This window comes from Somniosus microcephalus, chromosome 6 (assembly GCF_052327205.1).
Source record: "Somniosus microcephalus isolate GS21.2 chromosome 6, FLI_Smic_1.0, whole genome shotgun sequence".
Lineage (NCBI taxonomy): Eukaryota > Metazoa > Chordata > Chondrichthyes > Squaliformes > Somniosidae > Somniosus > Somniosus microcephalus.
Genome location: NC_140992.1, coordinates 144,349,028 through 144,370,849, shown reverse-complemented (window position 1 = coordinate 144,370,849; position 21,822 = coordinate 144,349,028). Strand labels below are relative to the sequence as shown.

At 44.8% G+C, this 21,822-nt stretch overlaps 1 pseudogene; it reads right to left on the bottom strand.

Moving 5' to 3' along the window:
* Positions 1–937: 937 nt before the first annotated feature.
* LOC147116117 (uncharacterized) lies at positions 938–16,090 on the bottom strand (annotated as a pseudogene).
* Between the last annotated feature and the right edge of the window lie 5,732 nt (positions 16,091–21,822).

Below are 21,822 nucleotides of genomic sequence, written 5' to 3'. Positions count from 1 at the left end.
CTGATACCTGGGATGGCAGGAATGACGTATGAGGAGAGATTGTGTCTATTGGGCTTATACTCACTGGAGTTTAGAAGTTTGAGAGGGGATCTCATCGAAACCTATAAAATTCTGTCAGGCCTGGACAGACTAGATGCTGGAAGGATGTTCCCGATGGTCGGGGAGTCCAGAACCAGGGGTCATAGTCTAAGGATAAGGGGGAGGACATTTAGGACTGAAATGAGGAGGAGTTTCTTCACCCAGAGAATGGAGAACCTGTGGAATTCTCTACCACAGAGGGCGGTGGAGGCCAGTTCATTAAATATATTCAAGAAAGAGTTGGATATATTTCTTAAGGCTAAAGGGATCAAGGGATATGGGGAGAAGGCAGGGACAGGGTACTGAATTTGAATGATCAGCCATGATCTCATTGAATATAGGAGTGGGCCTTTGGCGTAGCGGTAAGCATCCCCGCCGCTGGGCCAGAAGGTGTAGGGTTTCGAACTCCGCTCCAGACAGTCCCGGCAAGTAGAGTCGGAGCTCCGGCTCTAAATTCTGGGTTGACATCCAGCGGGATACTTGCGTCCGTGGGTGTGGGTGGCCCCCCCCCTCGTATGGGTTGTGGGAGCCCATAAAACTCTCCCGCCATAGGACTAACCACCCTAATGGCTGGTATGAAGATGGTTACGGTCACGGAAGGAGCGTTTAACGCGGCCAGAAATCCTTCCACTACTTCATACTGTTCCCCAAAGGGAACAGTGTGTAGACACGATAAGAAGAAGAAGATCTCATTGAATGGCGGAGCAGGCTCGAAGGGCCGAATGGCCTACTCCTGCTCCTATCTTCTATGTTTCTATGTATGACTGTACAAAGGAACTTCAAGGTCAAAGTCATCCCCCCAACACACCACCCACCTAGATTTCGGAAAAGCAGTAAGTACATTTCCAGAAATAGCAAATCAACTTGTGATCATGTTTCCAAACAGCTTCCAAAGATAATCAGAACTCAAGAAACTATACACAAAGCTCATCATTGACAATATTTGCATAGCCCAAAAGACCACCCAATTCTATTTGCCCCCTTCAGAAACATAGAAACATAGAAGATAGGAGCAGGAGTAGGCCATTCGGCCCCTCGAGCCTGCTCCGCCTTTCAATGCGATCATGGCTGATCATCCAAATTCAATACCCGGTCCCTGCTTTCTCCCCATACCCCTTGATCCCTTTAGCCTTAAGAAATATATCCAACTCCTTCTTGAATATATTTAATGTATTGGCCTCTACTGCCTTCTGTGGTAGAGAATTCCACAGGTTCACCACTCTCTGGGTGAAGAAATTCCTCCTCATTTCTCTCTTAAATGGCCTACCCCTTATCCTTAGACTCTGACCCCTGGCTCTGGACTCCCCGACCATCGGGAACATCCTTCCAGCATCTAGTCTGTCCAGTCCTGTCAGAATTTTATAAGTTTCAATGAGATCCCCTCTCATTCTTCTGAACTCCAGCGAGTACAAGCCCAATCGACCCAATCTCTCCTCATACATCATTCCTGCCAATCCAGGTATCAGCCTGGTGAATCTTCGCTGAACTCCTTCCATGGCAAGAACATCCTTCCTCAGATAAGGCGACCAAAACTGCACACAATACTCTAGATGTGGTCTCACCAAGGCCCTGTATAACTGCAGCAAGACATCCTTGTTCCTGTACTCAAACCCTCACTACAAAGGCCAACATGCCAGTTGCCTTCTTAACCACCTGCTGCACCTGCACGTTTACCTTCAGCGACTGGTGCACAAGGACACTCAGGTCTCGTTGCACTTCCCCTTCTCCCAATCTATTGCCATTCAGATAATTACCTGCCTTCCTGTTTTTGCCACCAAAGTGGATAACCTTGCACTTATCCACATTATATTGCATCTGCCATGCTTTTGCCCAATCACCCAACCTGTCCAAATCATCCTGGAGTTTCTCAGCATCCTCCTCACAGCACACACGCCCACCCAGCTTTGTGTCATCTGCAAATTTGGAGATATTACATCTAGTTCCCTTGTCTAGATCATTAATATATATTGTGAATAGCTGGGGCCCAAGGACCGATCCCTGCGGTACCCCACCAATCACTTCCTGCCACTCGGAAAAAGACCCGTTTATTCCAACTCTTTGCTTTCTGTCTGCCAACCAGTTCTCTATCCAAGTCAGTACCTTGCCCGCAATCCCATGTGCCTTAACTTTACATGCTAATCTCTTATGCGGGACCTTATCGAAAGCCTTCTGAAAGTCCAAATACACCACATCCACTGGTTCTCCCTTATCTATTTTACTAGTTACATCCTCAAAAAATTCCAGTAGATTAGTCAAGCACGATTTACCTTTTGTGAATCCATGTTGACTTTTGTCCGATCCTGTCACTGTTTTCCAAGTGTTCCGCTATTACATCTTTTATAATGGACTCTAGCATTTTCCCCACTACCGATGTCAGGCTTACCAGTCTGTAATTCCCCGTTTTCTCTCTACCACCTTTTTTGAATAGTGGGGTAACATTAGCTACCCTCCAATCCATGGGTATTGTTCCAGATTCCATCGAATGCTGGAAGATGTTCAGCAAATCAGAAATTCCGAGAATTTTTACTTTGTTTGAAACTATGGAACTTGATCTAGAATGTCGAGAGTGGTAATTTTGGGAAGATAAGGAAGAACTTGCATTTATATAGCACCGTTCACAACCTCAGGACATCCCAAAGCACTTTACAGCCAATTACGTACTTTTGAAGTGTAGTCACTCTTGTAATGTAGGCAGCCAATTTGCACACAGCAAGCTTATAAAAACAGTAGATAATCTGTTTTAGTGATGTTGGTTGAAGGATAAATATTGGCCAGGACACTGGGGAGAACTCATATGCTCTTCTTTATATAGTGCCGTGGGACCTTTTACATCCACCTGAGAGGGCAGATGTGGCCTCAGTTTGACATATAATCTGAAAGACAGCAACTCCGACAGTGCAGCACTTCCTCAATACTGCAATGGAATGTCAGCCTAGGTTATGAGCTCTCAGGTCTCTGGAGTGAGACTTGAACCGACAACCTTCTGACTCAAAGGTGAGAGTGTTACCCACTGAGTAACGGCTATATATTCTTATATAACCTTATTATTGGCATAAGTCATATCCTTGATGTGTTTGGTTGGGTTTTATTTTGGACAGTGCTCACTTTGTAAATTGAATACAGAAAATTGACAACTTTATTTGCTGTTGAAACCATCAAATTAAATGTCGTCTTACATAAGCTTTACTTTTTCCAATATCAATGATGTTATCTTACTGGCAAAATATGGATTAACTAACTGAAGTTGGCTTGCATCAATAATAGATTGCTTGACAACATGTAGTGTGACCTTGTGCGAACATCACATATAGAAAGAGGTTGTCACATCTCACGCTGTAAGTCAGTTATTTACAAAACTTTTACAACATTTTAACTGTACTAATTTGTCATAAGAACATAAGAAATAGAAGCAGGAGTAGGCCTTATGGCCCCTCGAGCCTGCTCCGCCATTCAACAAGATCATGTCTGATCATTGACCTCAACTCCACTTTCCCGCCCGATCTCCATATCCCTTGATTCCCCTAGAGTCCAAAAATCTATCTGTCTCAGCCATGAAGATTCAGCATCCACAGCCTTATGAGTGAAGAAATTCTTCCTTATCTCGGTCGTACATGGTCTACCCCTTATCCTGAGACTATGCCCCCTAGTTCTAGACACTCCAACCAGGGGAAACAACCTCTCAGCACCTGCCCTGTCAATCCCCTTCAGAATCTTACATGTTTCAATGAGATCATCTCTTATTCTTCTGAACTCCAGAGAGTATAGGCCCATTCTACACAATCTCTCATCATAGAACAGCTCTCTCATCCCAGGAATCAATCTAGTGAACCTTCGTTGCACCGCCTCCAAGGCAAGTGTATCTTTCCTTAGACCAAAACTGTGCACTCCACGTGTAATCTCACCAAGTTTCTGTACAATAGTAGCAAGACTTCCTCACTCTTATACTCCAATCCCCTGGTAATAAAGGCTAACATGCCATTTGCCTTCCTTATTGCTTGCTGTACCTGCATGCTAGCTTTCTGTGTTTCTTGCACGAGGACACCCAAATCTTTCTGAACTCCAACATTTGAAAGTTTCTCACCATTTAAAAAAGATTCTGATTTTCTATTCTTTCTAACAAAGTGAATAACCTCACATTTCCCTACATTATACTCCATCTGCCACCTTACTGCCCACTCACTTAGCCTATCTATATCCCTTTGCAGACTTTTTGTGTTCTCCTCACAGCTTATCGCAAGAATCCTCCTCAATCACCTTCTCCCAGTGGCCGAAGAGCTCCACCCAGAGTCACAATGCAGATTCTGCCCACTAAGGGGCACAATGGACATGACCTTCACCGCACGTCAATTACAAGAGAAATGTAGGGAACAGCACCAACTGCTGTACATGGCCTTCTTTGATCTCACAAAGGCCTTCGACACTGTCAACCGTGAGGGATTATGGAGTGTCCTCCTCAAATTCGGCTGCCTCAAAAGTTTGTCACCATCTTCTGCTTGCTTCAAGATGACGTGCAAGCCGTGATCCTGAACAATGGTGCCACCACAGACCCAATTCACGTACGAACCGGGGTCAAGCAAGGCTGTGTCATCGCACCAACGCTCTTCTTGATCTTCCTTGCTGCAATGCTCCATCTCACCCTCAGTAAGCACCCCAATGGAGTGGAGCTAATTTACAGAACAAACGGGAAACTGTTCAACTTCCGTCACCTCCAGTCCAGGTCCAAGGTCGTCCCACCCTCTATCATCGAATTACAGTATGCAGACGACGCTTGCGTCTGCACTCACTCGGAGGTCGAACTCCAAACCATCATCAACACCTTCACCGAAGTGTACGAGAGCATGGGCCTTATACTAAACATCCGTAAGACAAAGGTCCTCTACCAACCTGCCCCCGCCACACTGTACTGCCCCCCAATTATCAAAATCCATGACAAGGCCTTGGATAATGTGGACTGTAGTGTCCGAGGATCAATAATACTCAGACTGCAGGAGAACAATAAAACAGGTATTTACTGAACAGAGAGTAATTCAAGACTGAAGTACAGAAGCCTGCTATGGCTTTATATACAGGGGTGGTCACTGCCGGTACTGCAGTATAGAATCAGTTCTTCTCTTAAAGGTACATACACAACAATTCCTCCCCTTTTAGATAAACAGTACATAACATTCATTTAACAACTAAATAATAACTAATTACAATTACAATTTTCTCTGTACTATATACATCAACTGAAATAATCATTTATAAGTTCAGTCTTTGAGGAGGCTTCCTGATCCTGACTGGATAACGCCTTTCTCGAGTATCCTGTTCTTGCGGCGGAGTTGATTCTGGCTCATTGTCATTGGTTGGTTCGTCAGCTTCCAATATCACTGCTTCTGAGGTCGACGCAACCTGTACTTCGGGTTGATTACCAGGTGCACCTGCTCGTGGTATGGGTTTGGCTTGTTCCTGTGACTCTAGAATCTGGTCAGCATGGCATCTCACGATGCTCTCTCCAACGTCCACTGTGTACATTAGTGGTCCCTGCTGTGTGCATATCATTCCTGGCTGCCATTTTTCTGTTCGGTAGTCGCGGGCCAAGACTGGTTGCCCTATCTTGAAGCTCCTGGTTGGCTTCTCATTTATGTGCTGGAATTGCTTATCCTCAACATCTCATCTTATGTTTGGTTTGAGCAAATCCAGGCGACATCTTAGACTTCGGTTGAAGAACATTATGGCTGGAGTTTGGTTGGTGACTGCATGTGTCGCATTCCGGTAAGCAAACAAGAAATTATCCACCTTGTGTTGTAGTGGTATGTCGTCATTATGCATTGCCTTTATTGCCTTTTTAAAGGTCTGAACAAACCTCTCAGCCAATCCATTTGTGGCTGGTTGATATGGGACAGATGTGTAATGTTTCACCCCATTATTCCTCAGAAACCTCCGGAAATCCTCGGACACAAACTGTGGCCCATTGTCGGAGCAAATCTGTTCTAGCAAGCCATTCCTGGCGAAGATGGTCCCTAGGACTGCAATAGTTTTCTCCGTGGTGGTGGAGGACATTTTGATGACCTCTGGCCATTTTGAATGGGCATCCACAGCGATTAAGAACATTGAGTCCATAAATGGACCAGCAAAATCAATGTGTACCCGTTGCCATGGAGATGAGGGCCACTCCCATGGATGTAGCGGGGCCTGTGGTGGAGCGTTTTGGACCTTCTGGCATCCTGTGCATCTCTTGGTCATATCCTCGATTTCTTTTTCGATTCCCGGCCACCACACAAACGCCCTGGCTAGGCTCTTCATTTTTACCCCTCCCAGATGACCCTCATGAAGCTCATTGAGCACTCTATCTCTCAACTTGGGAGGAATTACCACTCGGGATCCACACATCAAGGTCCCCCGGCACACTGACAGCTGTTCTCTCCTTGGCGAGAATGCTGGCAACAGTGAGTCGCCATGTGCTGGTCATCCCTTCACCGTCAAATCATAGACCCGAGAGAGTGTCAGGTCATTTCGGGTTTCCTTCTCTATACTTGAGGTTGTAACAGGTAGACATTCGGCTATGGTCGCATGGAATATCTCAACAGGGTCCACTGCAGGTGCTTCCTCTACCGTAGGCAACGGTAGGCGCGACAGCCCATCAGCATTTCCATGCTGTTTCGTACCCTTGTACTCTATGTCGTACTGATGTGCCCCTAGAAAAAGTGACCATCTTTGCAGCCGTTGCGTCGTCATCACCAGAACGCCCTTCTTTGGGTTAAAAATGGAGACCAGGGGCTGATGATCAGTCAGTAGGGTGAATTTCTGCCCGTGCAGATAGTGATTGAACTTCTTCACCCTCCACACCAGGCTGAGGGCCTCCCTGTCAATCTGGACATAGTTACGCTCGGCTGAGGTTAACGAGCGCGACGCAAAGGCTATTGGCCTCTCTGAACCGTCAAGGAATTAGTGTGACAGCACCACTCCGATGCCGTAGGGAGATGCATCACATGCTAACCGAATCGGTAGTGTTGGATTGTAGTGGGCCAATACTTCTTTTGAAGTGATTAGGCATTTACATTTCTGAAAGGCACGCTTACACTCATCACTCCATTTCCATGTTGCTCCTGTTTGCAGTAGGGCGTTCAGTGGGTGCAGAATTGTAGATAAATTCGGCAAGAACTTATGGTAGTAGTTCACCAACCCGAGGAACGACCTCAGTTGCGACACATTTTCCGGTGCTGGAGCCTTGACTACAGCCTCAATCTTTTCCGGCGACTTATGCAACCCTTCCTCATCAATCATGTGGCCACAATACGAGATTTGTCTCCTGACGAACTCGCATTTGGGGCGGTTGGCTCGTAGCCCATATTCCTGTAATCTCGTGAGCACCTGCTCCAGGTTGGCAAGGTGTTCACTGTCATTTTCGCCTGTAACCAGGATGTCGTCCAAATAACACTGGGTCCCCGGGATCCCTTGCAGGACTTGTTCCATCGCCCTCTGCCAAATAGCCGGGGCTGATGCTACCCCGAATACCAGTCGATTCTACTGGTAAAGGCCTTTGTGAGTGTTTATCGTGAGGTATTTCCTAGATGTTTCTTCCACCTCCATTTGTAGATACGCTTGGGCCAGATCAATCTTTGTAAAGCGTTTCCCTCCAGATAGTGAGGCGAAAATATCTTCTATCCGTGGAAGTGGATAGTGTACTGTGTGCAGGACTGGGTTCACAGTTACCTTGAAGTCCCCACAGATGCGAACCTTCTTCGGTTCCCCAGGCGTGCTGCTCAATGATTTCTTCATTACAGGAACGATGGGTGTGGCCCACTCGCTCCAGTCCACCTTGGACAACACACCCGAACGCTCCAGACTCTCCAGCTCTGCTTCAACGGCTGGGCGGATCGCGTAAGGTACTGGTCTGGCCTTAAAAAATTTTGGGTTTGTGTTATCTTCGATTTTTATCGTTGCCGTTACTCCTTTTAGAGTCCCAAGTCCTTGTTGGAACACCTCTTTCACGTCAGTTAGAATTTGTGACAGTCGTCCAGGTGTGACGTCATCATCCTTTTTATCAGTCACAGTTAGCGCCTGAATGGAATGCCAATCCAATTGTATTTTTCGGATCCATTCACGTCCCAATAGTGGTGGTCCTCCATCTTGTAGTATATATAGATACAGTTTCTGTGTTTCATTGCCGTTGTATTCAACTGGCACCCTTATTTTTCCTCTGGGGTAGACTTTTTGCCCCGTGTATGTCGTCAATACAATGGACGTGTCCTTCAAGGGTATGTGTGAGAATAGCCGCTCATAGTCTCGTCGATTCATGACAGTTAGGGCTGATCCTGTAGTCAATTCCATCTTTACTTGGGACCCTGCTATCATGAGGGTGACCCAAATGGTTCGGTGATCCTCCTTTGCGATCACGTTGTGTAACTTTAGACAACTTAGTCTCCTGCTCCCGGAGTCATTATCACTCTCCTGATCTTCCGAACTACTGTCTGTCATTTTTTTTACTTTCTTGTACTTTTCCTTAGTAGTTCTTGTAGTGTTGGTTTTCTTTCCCGACCTGCAGACTCTTGCTATATGTTCCATTTTCCCGCATTGCCTGCATACTTTGTCCTTAAACCAGCAGTCCTTCTGATCATGGGTTGTTCTGCCACAGCGATAGCACTTTTCTGCTCCATACGCCATTTCGTTAGCGCTGTATTCTTGTGGTTTCTGTTGTATTTCCGCAGCTCCCCGTGCTGCTGCTTCGTAGGATACTGCCACGCTGAAAGCCTGTTCTAGCATCAGGTCCTTTTCCGGATGTAGTCGTTTCTGGGTTCCTTCACTCTGGAGCCCGCAGACAAACTTATCCCGTAAGGTGTCTGCCAGTCCTGCTCCGAACTGGCAGTGCTTCGATAACTTGCGTAGTTCCGTAAGATAGTCAGCATTGTTCTCATCTTTGTGCTGGTTTCTTTTATGGAACTTGAATCTTTCTGCTATCAGCAGCAGTGTAGGGTTTAGGTGTTCCTGTAAGATATTAACAATCTCTTCAAAACTTTTCTCCATTGGTTTAGCTGGGGTAATTAAATTCCGCAATAGGCCGTACGTTCTCGCGCCTATCAAATTTAATAATACCGACGCCTTCTTTCCATTGGCCACCTCATTGGCATTGCAGTACACTTCAATTCTTTCCACATACATGGTCCAGTCTTCTACCTCATTGTCGAAAGCAGTGATACTGCCACTCTTCGGCATCTTGGGTGATTTAAAATGGCGCCTCCCGTGCTTTTCCTTCTTCCCCTTGCTGCCACGCTGCTCCTAGCGTTCTACAGGGTAATGGCGGCGACCCGCAGCTTCGGCGCGTCTCACTTTTCCTTCCCCGCGTTCTATCCTCTCCACGCTGTCCTGTTCTTGAGCACTGACCGCGCCCTGTGCGCTCCACCCTCTCTCTCTCTCTTCCTCCCGACGATGCTGCACGGCCCCTTTGCAGAGCCGCTCGATCGAGCCCGAGCCCGCCGCAGTCCGGAAGGGTCAGCGCACTACCTGCTACCAGCACGACTTGCTGGAACACCTCGACTGGGGAGCCAGGCCCAGCTCTCCACAGCCTCCCCTGCAACTCTCCGATGGATCCCTGGGCGGTTGCCCGTGGTCGATGCCCGCCGTTCTGACTTTGACCTCCAAGAAGCTTCTCTTCAGGGAAAAGATCCCCGTGAGGTGATGCAGTACTGCAGGTGAGTTCAAACCTGCCCGTCGCCAGTGTAGTGTCCGAGGATCAATAATACTCAGACTGCAGGAGAACAATAAAACAGGTATTTACTGAACAGAGAGTAATTCAAGACTGAAGTACAGAAGCCTGCTATGGCTTTATATACGGGGTGGTCACTGCCGGTACTGCAGTATAGAATCAGTTCTTCTCTTAAAGGTACATACACATCATGGACCACTTTCCATACCTCGGGAGCCTACTGTCAACAAGGGCAGACATCGATGATGAAGTCCAACACCGCCTTCAGTGTGCCAGTGCAGCCTTTGGTCGCCTGAGGAAGAGAGTATTTGAAGACCAGGACCTCAAACTTGGCACTAAGCGCATGGTCTACAGAGCAGCAGTGATACCCGCCCTGCTGTATGCCTCAGAGACATGGACCATGTACAGCAGGCACCTCAAATCACTGGAGAGGTACCACCAACGCTGCCTCAGCAAGATCCTGCAAATCCATTGGCAGAATAGGCGCACCAACATCAGTGTTCTCGCTCAGGCCAACATCCACAGCATCGAAGCTTTGACCACGCTTGATCAGCTCCGATGGATGGGTCACATTGTCCGCATGCCCGATACGAGACTCCCAAAACAAGCGCACTACTCGGAGCTCCGACATGGCAAGAGAGCCCCAGGTGGGCAGAGGAAACGCTTCAAGGACACCCTCAAAGCCTCCTTGAAAAAGTGTAACATCCCCACTGACACCTGGGAATCCCTGGCCCAAGACCGCACAAAGTAGAAGAGAAGCATCCGGGAAGGCGCCGAACACCTCGAGTCTCTTCGCCGGGAGCAAGCGGAAGCCAAGCGCAGGCAGCGCAAAGGGCACACATCAACCCAAGCACCACACCCACCCGTCCCTTCAGCCACCATCTGCCACACCTGTGACAGAGAATGTAGGTCCCGCATTGGACTCATCAGTCACCTGCAAACTCATTTTTAATGTGGAAGCAAGTCATCCTCGGTTCCGAGGGACTGCCTAAGAAGAACTGACCCACCTAGCTTTGTACCATCAGTAAACTTGGATACATTACACTCGGTCCCTTCATCTAGGTCATTAATATAGATTGTAAATAGCTGAGGCCCCAACACTGATCCTTGCGCTACACCACTAGTTACAGCCTGCCAAACTGAAAAAGATCCATTTATCCCTACTCTCTGTTTTCTGTCCATTAACTAATCCTCTATCCATGCTACTATATTACCCCCAACCCCATGAGCCCTAATCTTGTGTAATAACCTTTTACGTGGCACCTTATCAAATGCCTTTTGGAAATCCAAAAATACTACATCCACTGGTTCCCCTTTATCTACCCTACTAGTTACATCCTCAAAAAACTCTAATAAATTTGTCAAACACGATTTCCCTTTTATAAAACCATGTTGACTCTGCCTAATCATGTTATGATTTTCTAAGTGACTTGATACCACTTCCTTAACAATGGATTCCAGCATTTTCCCGGTGACTGATGTCAGGCTAACTGGCTTGTAGTTCCCTGTTTTTCTCTCCCTCCTTTCTTAAATAGTGGTGTTACATTTGCAACCTTCCAATCTGCTGGGACCATTCCAGAATCTAGGGAATTTTGGAAGGTCAAAACCAATACATCGACTATCTCTTCAGCTACCTCTTTTAGAACCCTCGGATGTAGGCCGTCAGGTCCAGGGGATTTGTTGGCTTTTAGTCCCATTAGTTTCTCTAGTACCTTTTCTCTACTTATATTAATTACGTTAAGTTCCTAACCTTCATTAGACCTTTGGTACCTCACCATTTTTTGTATGCTTTTTGTGTCTTCTACTGTGAAGTCAAATACAAAATATTTGTTGAACGTTTCTGCCATTTCCTTATTTCCCATAATAATTTCTCCTGTCGCAGCCTCTAAGGGACCAATGTTTACTTTTGCTACTCTTTTCCTTTTTACATACTTGTAGAAACTCTTACAATCTGCTTTTATACTTCTTGCTAGTTTTCTATCATATTCTATTTTTTCCCTTTTTATCAATTTTTTGGTCAACCTTTGCTGGTTTCTGAAACTCTCCCAATCCTCAGGCTTACTATTATTCTTTGCAACATTATAAACTTCTTTATTCTAATGCTATCCTTAACTTCTTTAGTTGGATCACTTTTCCCGTGGAGTTTTTGTTTCTCAATGCAATGTATTTTTTTTGAGAATTATGAAATATTTATTTAAATGCGAGCCACTGCTTATCTACCGCCATACCTTTTAATCTATTTTTCCAATCTACCTTAGCCAACTCACCCCTCATACCTATGTAATTGGCTTTATTTAAGTTTAAGACTCTAGTTTCGGACTTAGGCAAGTCACTCTCAAAATTAATGTAAAATTCTATCATATTATGATCACTCTGCCCCAGTGGGTCCTTTATTATGAGATTGTTAATTAACCCTGTCACATTACACAATACAAGATCTAAAATAACCTGTTCCCTGGTTGGTTCCATGACATATTGTTCTAGGAAACTGTCCCGAATGCATTCCATGAACTAATGCTCCTGGCAACCTTTGCCAATTTGATTTGTCCAGTCTATATGAAGATTAAAGTCCCCCAAGATTATTGCATTACTTTGTTGCAAACTCCTACTATTGCTTGATTAATATTCTGTCTGTTAGGGGGCCTATATATTACTCCTCCCAGTGTTTTCTGCCCTTTGTTATTCCTTATCTCCACCCATACTGATTCTACTTCCTGATCTTCTGAGCCGGGATCCTTTCTCAATACTGTCCTTCATCTCATCCTTTATTATCAGGGCTACTCCCCCTCCTTTTCCATTCTGCCTGTCTTTTTGAAACATCAAATACCCTGGAACATTTAGTTCCCAACCTTGGCCACCTTGCAACCATGTTTCTGTAATGGCTATTCGATCAAACCCATTTATCTCTATTTGTGCCATTAGTTTGTCTATCATGTTACGAATGCTTCGTGCATTCAGATAAAGAGCCTTTAATTTAATTTTTTACCATTATTCCCTGCTTTGACCTTATTCTCTGGTACTACCATTAAACTCTCTGTCCCTTTCTGTCACACTCTTCTTAGTATTACCCAAATTGCTACACTGTTCTATTGTCTTGACCTTTCTCTTTAGATTTCTAAATTTCCCCTCACTTGACCCCTCCTCCCCCTTTTTTAGTTTAAAGCCCTATCTACAGCCCTGGTTATTCAATTCACCAGGACACTGGTTCCAGCATGGTTTAAATGAAGCCCGTCCCAACGGCCCAAGGGAACAGCTCCCTCTTTCCCCAGTACTGGTGCCAGTGCCCCATGAATTGAAACCCCTTTTTCCGACACCACTCTTTGAGCTCTCTGGCCTGCTTGAATTTATGCCAATTTGCGCGTGGCTCAGGTAGTAATCCAGAGATTATTACCCTTGCAGTTATGCTTACTAATTTAGACCTTAGCTTCTCAAACTCGCTCAGCAGAACCTCATTCTTTGCTCTACCTATGTCATTGGTTCCTACATGGACCATGACAACTGGATCCTCCCCTTCCCACTCCAAGTTCTTCTACATCTGCGAAGAGATATCCTTAACCCTGGCACCGGGCAGGAAACACAGCCTTTGGGACTCTCTTTCGCAGCTGTAAAGAACAGTATCTATCCCCTTGACTATACTGTCCCCTACTACTACCACATTCCTTCCTTCTCCCCCCACTTGGATGGCCCCCTGTGCCACAGTGCCGTGGTCAGTTTGCCCATCCTCCCTGCTGTCCTATTCCTCATCCATACAGGTAGAAAGTACCTCGTAACTAAATTTAAAACAGAAACTGCTGGAAATACTCTGCAGGTCAGGCAGCATCTGTGGAGAGAGAAGCAGAGTTAATGTTTCAGGTTGATAACCCTTCATCAGAACTGGAAAAAGTTGGAGATGGAACAGGTTTTTAAGCAAGTGTAGGGGCAGGGAAAGGGGGGGGGGCGGGGTGGAAAGAACAAAAGGGAAGGTCTGTGATAGGATGGAAGGCAGGAGAGATTAAGAGACAAAAGGGATGATGTTGCAAGGCAAAAGGAGATGGTAATGGCACAAGTTAAGAAACAAAAGATGACTCTAGATGAAGTGTAAATGGCAATGGCAGAATGGTCAATATGAGAGAGGAAGAAAATGAAAAAAATATTGATGAAAAAAAAATAGGGGCAGAGGTTATGGTCTAAAATTGTTGAACTCGATGTTGAGTCCAGAAGGCTGTAAAGTGCATAATTGAAAGATGAGGTGCTGTTCCTCGAGTTTACGCTGAGCTTCATTGGAACAGTGTAAGAGGCCATGGATGGAGAGGTCAGAGTGGGAGTGGAGTGGAGAATTAAAGTGACAGGCGACCGGAAGCTCGGGGTCACCCTTATGGACTGAACGGAGGTATTCTGCAAAGCAGTCACCCAACCTGCGTTTGGTCTCCCCAGTGTAGAGGAGACTGCAGTGTGATCAGCAAATACAGTATACTAAATTGCAAGAAGTACAAGTAAATCACTGTTTCATCTGGAAGGAGTGTTTGGGACCCTGGACAGTGGGAAGGGAGGAGGTAAAAGGGCATGTGTTGCATCTCCTGCGCTTGCATGTGAATGTGCCAGGCGAAGGGGTAGGGCTGTTGGGGGTGATAGAGGAGTGGACTAGGCTGCCGCGGAGAGAGTGTTCCCTTCAGAATGCTGAAAGGGAAGGTGGGGAGTAGATGTGTTTGGTGGTGGGGTCACTCTGGAGGTAGCAGAAATGGCAGAGGATGATCCGTTGAAAGTGGAGGCTGGTGGGGTGAAAGGTGAGGACAAGGGGAACCCTATCATTGTTCCAGGAGGGAGGGGAAGGGGTGAGAGCAGAAGTGCAGGAAATAGAACAGACACAGTCAAGGACCATGTCAACCACAATAGAGGGGAATCCTCGGTTGAGGAAAAAGGTAGACATGTCAGAAGCACTAGTATGGAAGGTGGCATTGTCGGAGCAGATGCAGTGGAGGTGGAGAAACTGGGAGAGTGGAATAGAGTTATTACAGGAAGCGGGGTGGGAGGAAGTTTAGCCCAGGTAGCTGTGGGAGTCAGTGGGCTTATAGTGAATGTTTGTCAATAGCCTATTGCCAGAGATGGAGACAGAGAAATCGAGGAAGGGCAGGTGAGGGAAGGGTGGAAATTGGAAGCAAAGTGAAGGAAATTTTCTAGTTCAGGGCGAGAGCAGGAATCGGCACCGATACAGTCATCAATGTACCAGAAAAAAAGGTGAGGGAGGGGACCTGAGTAGGACTGGAACAAAGAGTGTTCCACATATATCACAAAAACACAGGCATAGCTAGGAACCATGTGGGTTCCCATAGCAACACCTTTAATTTGGCAAAAGTGAGTGGAGTCAAAGGAGAATTTGTTCAATGTGAGAACAAGTTCAGACAAGTGTAGGAGGATGGTGGTGGAAGGGTGATTGCTTGTGCCACTGTTCAAGGAAGAAGCGGAGCGCCGTCAGGCCAACCTGGTGGGGGATGGAGGTGTAGAGGGATTGGACGTCCATCGTGAAAAGGAGATGGTTGTGGCCAGGAAACTGGAAACTGTTTAAGTGGCAGAGGGCATCAGAAGAGTCGCAAATGTAGGTGGGAAGAGACTAGACGAGGGGAGAAAAAATAGAGTCGAGATAGGAAGAGATAATTCCATGGGGCAAGAACAGGCTGAAACGATGGGTCTACCAGGGCAGTCCTGTTTGTGGATCTTGGGAAGAAGGTAGAAGCAGGCTGTGAGGGGTTGTGGAACTATGAGCTTGGGGGCCGTGGAGGGAAGATCTCCAGAGGAGATAAGGTCAGTGACAGCCTTGGAAATGGTGGCTTCATGTTCAATAGTGGGGTCATGGTCCAGGGGCAGGTAGGAGGAAGTGTCAGAGAGTTGGCATTCAGCCTCCGCAAGGTAGAGGTCGGTTCACCAAACAACTACAGCACTGCCCTTGTCGACAGGTTTAATGACAATGTTGGGGGTGGATCTGAGAGAATGGAGTGCTGCAAGTTCAGAGGGGAGTAGGTTGGACTGGGTAAAGGGAACAGAGAAATTGAGATGGCTGAAGTCACGCCGGCAGTTTGCAATGAAAAGGTCTACAGTGTTTAAGAGGTCAGAGGGAGGGGTCCAGGTAGAATGAGAATACTGAAAACGGGAGAAAGAGTCAGCTGTGCAGGGGGAAGACTCCTAGCCAAAGAAGTGGGCACGGAGACAAAAGCAACTGAAAAAGAGCTCGGCGTCATGCCGAGCTTGAAATTCATTGAGATGGAGGCATAAGGGGAAGAAGCTCAGGCCTTACCTGAGGACTGATGGTTCACGGTCAGAGAGGGGAAGGTCAGAGGAAATAGTGAAAACATGGCAGGGGTTGGGATTGGATTAAGGGATGGGGTCAGAGGAAAGTGATGGGGAAGTAGGTTCTGGAGGGGCGTTGGTGTCCAAGAGTTGTTGAAGCTTACAATCCTTAACACCTGAAAGGAAGAAAAAATGTTTTTTGTTAAAGCACCGGATGAGGTGAAGAATGAAATGGAACTGCAGACCAGGACATCTTTGAGATAAAGTGAATTGGTGCTGCTGAAGAAAGAGGTCAAGAGTGTTCATGTGGTGGTGCATGGCATTTAGCGTGGATCTCAGGATACGGTGAGAGCAGTAGTTTGATGGATGCTGTATATCTCGGAATATCTGTAATCCTGGGTGGATCCAAAACATGAAGGGTGGCATTCTAGTTGGAATCCATGTGTAGTAAGCTGGAGCTGGAGGCTACCTGGACTACACTTCCTCCCACCCCACTTCCTGTGAGGACTCTATTCCATTCTCCCAGTTTCTCCGTCTAGGCTGCATCTGCTCTGGCGATGACACCTTCCATGCTAGTGCTTCCAACACATCTTCCTTTTTACTCAACCGAGGATTCCCCTTTACTGTGGTTGATCCGGCCCTTGCCCGTGTCCATTCTATTTCCCACACTTCTGCTCTCAACCCTTCCCCTCCCTTCAAAAACCATGATAGGGTTCCCCTTGTCCTCACCTTTCACCCCACCAGCCTTCACATTCAATGGTTCATCCTCCGCCTGAAAGGATTGTCACTAGTCCTAGTTCCTTTCAGGCTACCCCAGATCAGGCGTATTCCCCAGACGTTCACCTTCAACTAAAGTTAGAGGTAGCTAAATCCTACAGACACTTAATTGGGTCTAAAGGTTCAGATTATCTCTCCCTAAAGAAAAGGAATGACCTGAAGATGTTACCGTCCTCCAGATAGCACTTTTAATAAGTTTAACTAGACTGTAACCTTCTGGATATTATGAGGGTCTGGTAAACTCCTCCAGAATTCTGCAACTACTTACCAAAGAATGTACAGAGATTGAGTTCGCGAGTTTGATACAGAGGTACTATGTGAGACAATTCTAAAAAAATATTGATTTTTTAAAGAACCGACATGTGACTTACAGCTGGTGATTCAATTGCAACATTAACAGTTCCAAATACAGAAAATTACAATTTTTATTATCAGAGATCCTTATTCTCAAATCTTAACTTTGTTACATTTTAACATTTCTTAGTCTTATTCCAGGATATCCACCAAAATCAAAAACTTTTAAACCCAAGACTCAAAGAGTTGTAGGCTTATAGAGCCTACCTCTGAAGCCTGAGAATTGCTTTGCCCCTTAACAGCGAATCTATCTTCCCATTTGAAAGTTCTATATTTATACCTTTTTTCAGTGGTATATCCTTTGAAGTTTTCTGCCGATGTAAGCTAATTATCTCTAGTCATTCTTCTGCTGACCCCTGCTATTCTTACAGTCAGTTCAGCTGTTGCAAGCAGACTTGTGTCTGCTGTGTAGGTGTCTCTACCTTTAGAAGTTCAAAACTTATCATAAAAACAATGTGAGCAGTGGTTCTAATTGATGTCATTTTTATCAAATTCTGCTGTTTGTATCTTTTGCATTGAGAACATCTCAACTGGTTGCACCACAGACTTCGTGTCTCCTAGGTGTTCCAAGTTCAACACAAAAACAATGTGATGGCTGGTGCCTCCCGTGTTTCATTTGATGTCAGGTGTTACTTTTACTTGATGTCATTTTTACAAAGGCACACATGTTTATTTAATTTATGTGATTTATTTCTGAAGTGTTGGTTTGTAACACTTAAACTGGGTATGGATATTCTGTTCTTTCCAAGCTCCAGACTTTTAGGAACCTTTAACTTTCTACTTCAATAAGGCCATTGTCTCAGTGTCAACAAACCATCTTATATCAAAAGCCTATATGCTGTTTACAGCTTTTGATTGTTAAGGCTTCTAGACTTCCAGACCCAGTATGTCATGTTTTAATAAAGTCAAAATTCTGTTTATAGAATGGTTTATTTTTCTGAATATGGCTATTCCTTCACATCCCCCTCTTGACCAAAAAATGAGCTGGAGCATCTAGACAGCATTTGGTCAATGTTACTAATAAGGTTACAACAGCACATTAATTTCATGAGATTCACAATCATGTGCTACATGAAAATTCCTTTTAAGTCATCCTAGGACAATGATTTGCCTTATTTTATATTGAACACAATTTAAAAGGATGATTGGTACATTGTCATGCAATTAGCGAAAAAACATTTACTTAGAATGTCCAATTGGCAGGTGTACATTCCGTAGACATGAGATATCCATACGAGTCAAGGAGACATCATTTGAAACTAGCTGAAGCTTGACACGCTGTTCCTTCGATCCGGCATGTAGACTGATTCTCATTTTTGTAAAGGCCTTACCACCAGGCGCTCAGTTGATTCCTTCTTCATCTACAGAGTCTTCCTCATTCGTTGAAGTAACTCATTGACCTTTCCTTGTTTTGGTTGTTGCTTTTCGCGAATCCAATTCCTGATCATTGCCAAGCATCGTGTGGAGGAGCCAACGAGCGACGTCGTCTGACTGACCGTCGTCAGTAATTCAATCACATCCATTTCCTCTGTCGTGCCCCAAGCTAGCTCTTGAAAGATAGTGGACGACTGCACCTTGTATTGTTCCTGCATTTCGGTATCCCGCAGGACATCTTTTGAGATTTTCTATGGAGACAATTTTAACAATATGCTTGCCATTCAGCTGATTAATATGTATTTTCACTGTTCTTTCGTTAATAACAGAATGTATTTGAACAGGTTTTTTCCACTTTGGTCTTAAACCAGCTTTTTGTTCGAACTTCTTTTCCTGTACCCATTCTCCTACTAGGGGTTGCCATGCTTTGTTTGTCAATTTTTTCTGCCTGTTTGCCTCCCTTATCCTCTGATCAATTCGATGAATCTCCTCTGTTATTTCTTTTTTAAATCTAACTGTCGCTGTCAGGTCAAGGACTCAGAGAGTGTAGAGGCAATAAAAGAACTAAGAGTAAGCAGTGTATGCATCTCAACTCCATACATCAGATAATATGGGGTTTTAGGGGACACTGTCCCTGATGCAGATGCGAGCAAATTATTAAGTGATAGCTGCACCTCCGAAATGCTGGTGGTCCACTTATTCCCCCTGATTCTCAACAGTTTGACCAGTAGCTTTTTTGACGTGGCGTGCTGTGCTCTAACCCAATCCCCCTTTGTTCGCAGTAGTCTTTGAATACTTTGGATACACGCCTTGATCGGAGTGTAAGATTTTGGGTGCACCAGCTACAGTAATTATGTCAGAAATAGCCTTGACTAGTGCGTTTTCAGAAACAGTTTTTGTGGGGACCAGCCAGCAGAAGGAAGTGCATCCATCTACACAAATGAGATCATTTCTGTACCCCAAAGACGGGGGAAGTGGTCCAATAAAGTCAATAAAGAATTTCCCCATTGGCTCATCAGCTTTCACAGGAGCCAATGGTGGTGGCTTAATTAGTGATGACTTATTGGTTAAATAGCATGGCTCACAATTTGCCACTTAAGTTTTATAGGCCTTAAGCATGCCTGGCCACCAATATAAGGCAGTCAATTAGCAGAATGTTTTTCTGACACCACAATGTGCTTGACCTATGCCCTCGTGAGCTTCTTTTACAAACTGTTCTCGTTTGAATCTCGGGGGTACTTCTCGGTTTCCCTTGGGCAACTTAACTAGCACAATACCCATATGGGTTTCCGAGTAATGGTACTTTGCTTGATATCCTGGTGGATTCTCTTTTGTTGGGTCTAATAGCTGAATCAGTTCCTCATCCTGATTAGCTGCCCGTTCTGCCCGAGTGATTACATTAATATTCTCGAGGGGGTGTCATGCAGCCCAAACGTTTCACTTGTTCATCTTCAAGGCTGCTTCCATTTGAGTGTACTGTCCCAGTGGCATGCCCGTTTACATGAATTACCTGACAATTCTCTTTCTCCATTCTCAAACAGAGTGTCTTCCCACAATGACTTATATTTTATGGGTTTACCTTTATGATTGGTAAAATTTGTTGGTTACGAGAAAACTAGATCTTGGTTATATCCTCTTTTACAAATTCACTATCCGTACAGTTTAGTGTGGGTTTAATATGGTCTGCCTTTTCTAAAGCATACCGTAATGCTGCGGATTCAGCATATTGCGCTGTCTTATGGCCAAGAGGTATGAACAGTAATTCTTCTGGATAAAAAGAATAGGAATCTCGAAATGTTCATATTACTATCCCCATCCCAACTGAGGATTGTTGGTGTAGTGGCGCTTCGTAATTTCCAAACATGCAGCCACTGAGCTTTGAGGCTTTTAACAACGAGTAGACGCGTGTCGAAATAAAACGTTCCAAAACGTAACTTTGTCTTTAAACTGTTTACTGTAACACCTTACAAACAGAATTACAAAGCAAAACACGTTTAAATGAACACAGTCAAAAACTGTATTGCTCCAGCCCTCAAAAGCCTTTACCTTCTCTCCAGCCTCGTGCAGCTTGAACTGTAAAATGGCTGGATACCATGTGACAATCTTAAGGACTGTACCATTATAGCAAGAATAAAGGGGGTATCTCAGACTATACTACTGGAACAAGAAAATAGGGGGTTTCTCAATACAATAAGTCAGTCAGGTAAATTAACTGTATTATACTATTTAACCAATATTTTAAAGTATTTTCTTTCTTAAACTTTCATGACTCTTACAGTTGGGATGTATCTTTTTTATTCGTCATTGATGATCCATCACAGTAAATGATTTGATGGTACTCTGTAAGCGGCCTCATAGGTATTTGTCTGATTCTCTCCTCCGTATCATCATCCTCCATGATGGAGAGATGCTCTAAGTCCATTTCCGGGGAGAGGAGTTTAAAAATGAGTGTAGGATCATTCAAGAACGATGCCCATTTATCTTATCAGATCTGGGTGGCTCTTTTTTCATCAGAGGCCATCCTCAATACTGATCTTAAATCTGGAATCTAATTATAGATGGTAATGGGGTACTTCCCTTGAAGGGTTCGTGGCTTGATGAGGTATTGGACTACCATAGTCATGACCCTTTCTTTTTTAATGTACCTCCTTTCGACATTGGAAAAGTTAAATGAATGGAACTGAATGAGCACTATTCTCTTTTCATTATAGAAAACTGCAACTGCCACTTTAGGTGATGACCTGAGATAAATATTGAGGGGAACTTGTAAGTCCCTCTGTTCCAGCTCTATGTCTTTTTTACCTCTCGGCATAATTGTTGCAATTTTGAGTAATCGTCTGGTGAAAATATGAATTGTCCTTTTGCTGCTTCGCCCTCTCTAGCATACAGCGGTGCTGAGAGCTTGGCATAAAGGATCGAGCAAAATTCAGGAGTCCTAAACATGCTTGCAGATTTTTCAGTGTTTAAGGATATTGAATGGTGGCTAATTTTTCTTTATAGGATTGAGTTAATCCTCTACCGTTTCCAGTTATTCACAGGCCCAGAGAATCTACCTTTTCCCTAACTAGTTGACTCTTTTTTATGTTGATTAAGTACCCAGCATTTATAAGTCTGGATAAAACACTATCAATGGCTTTCAAGTCCTATTGGAGATTCTCATGTGACAGATATATATCGTCCAGATATGAATTGACGTTAGGTAGGTCTTTTAAAAGATCAATGATGTGGGTTGAAAAGAGAATGGGACTGTTTTGAAATCCCTGGGGCAACCTGGTCCAGCAATACTGATAACC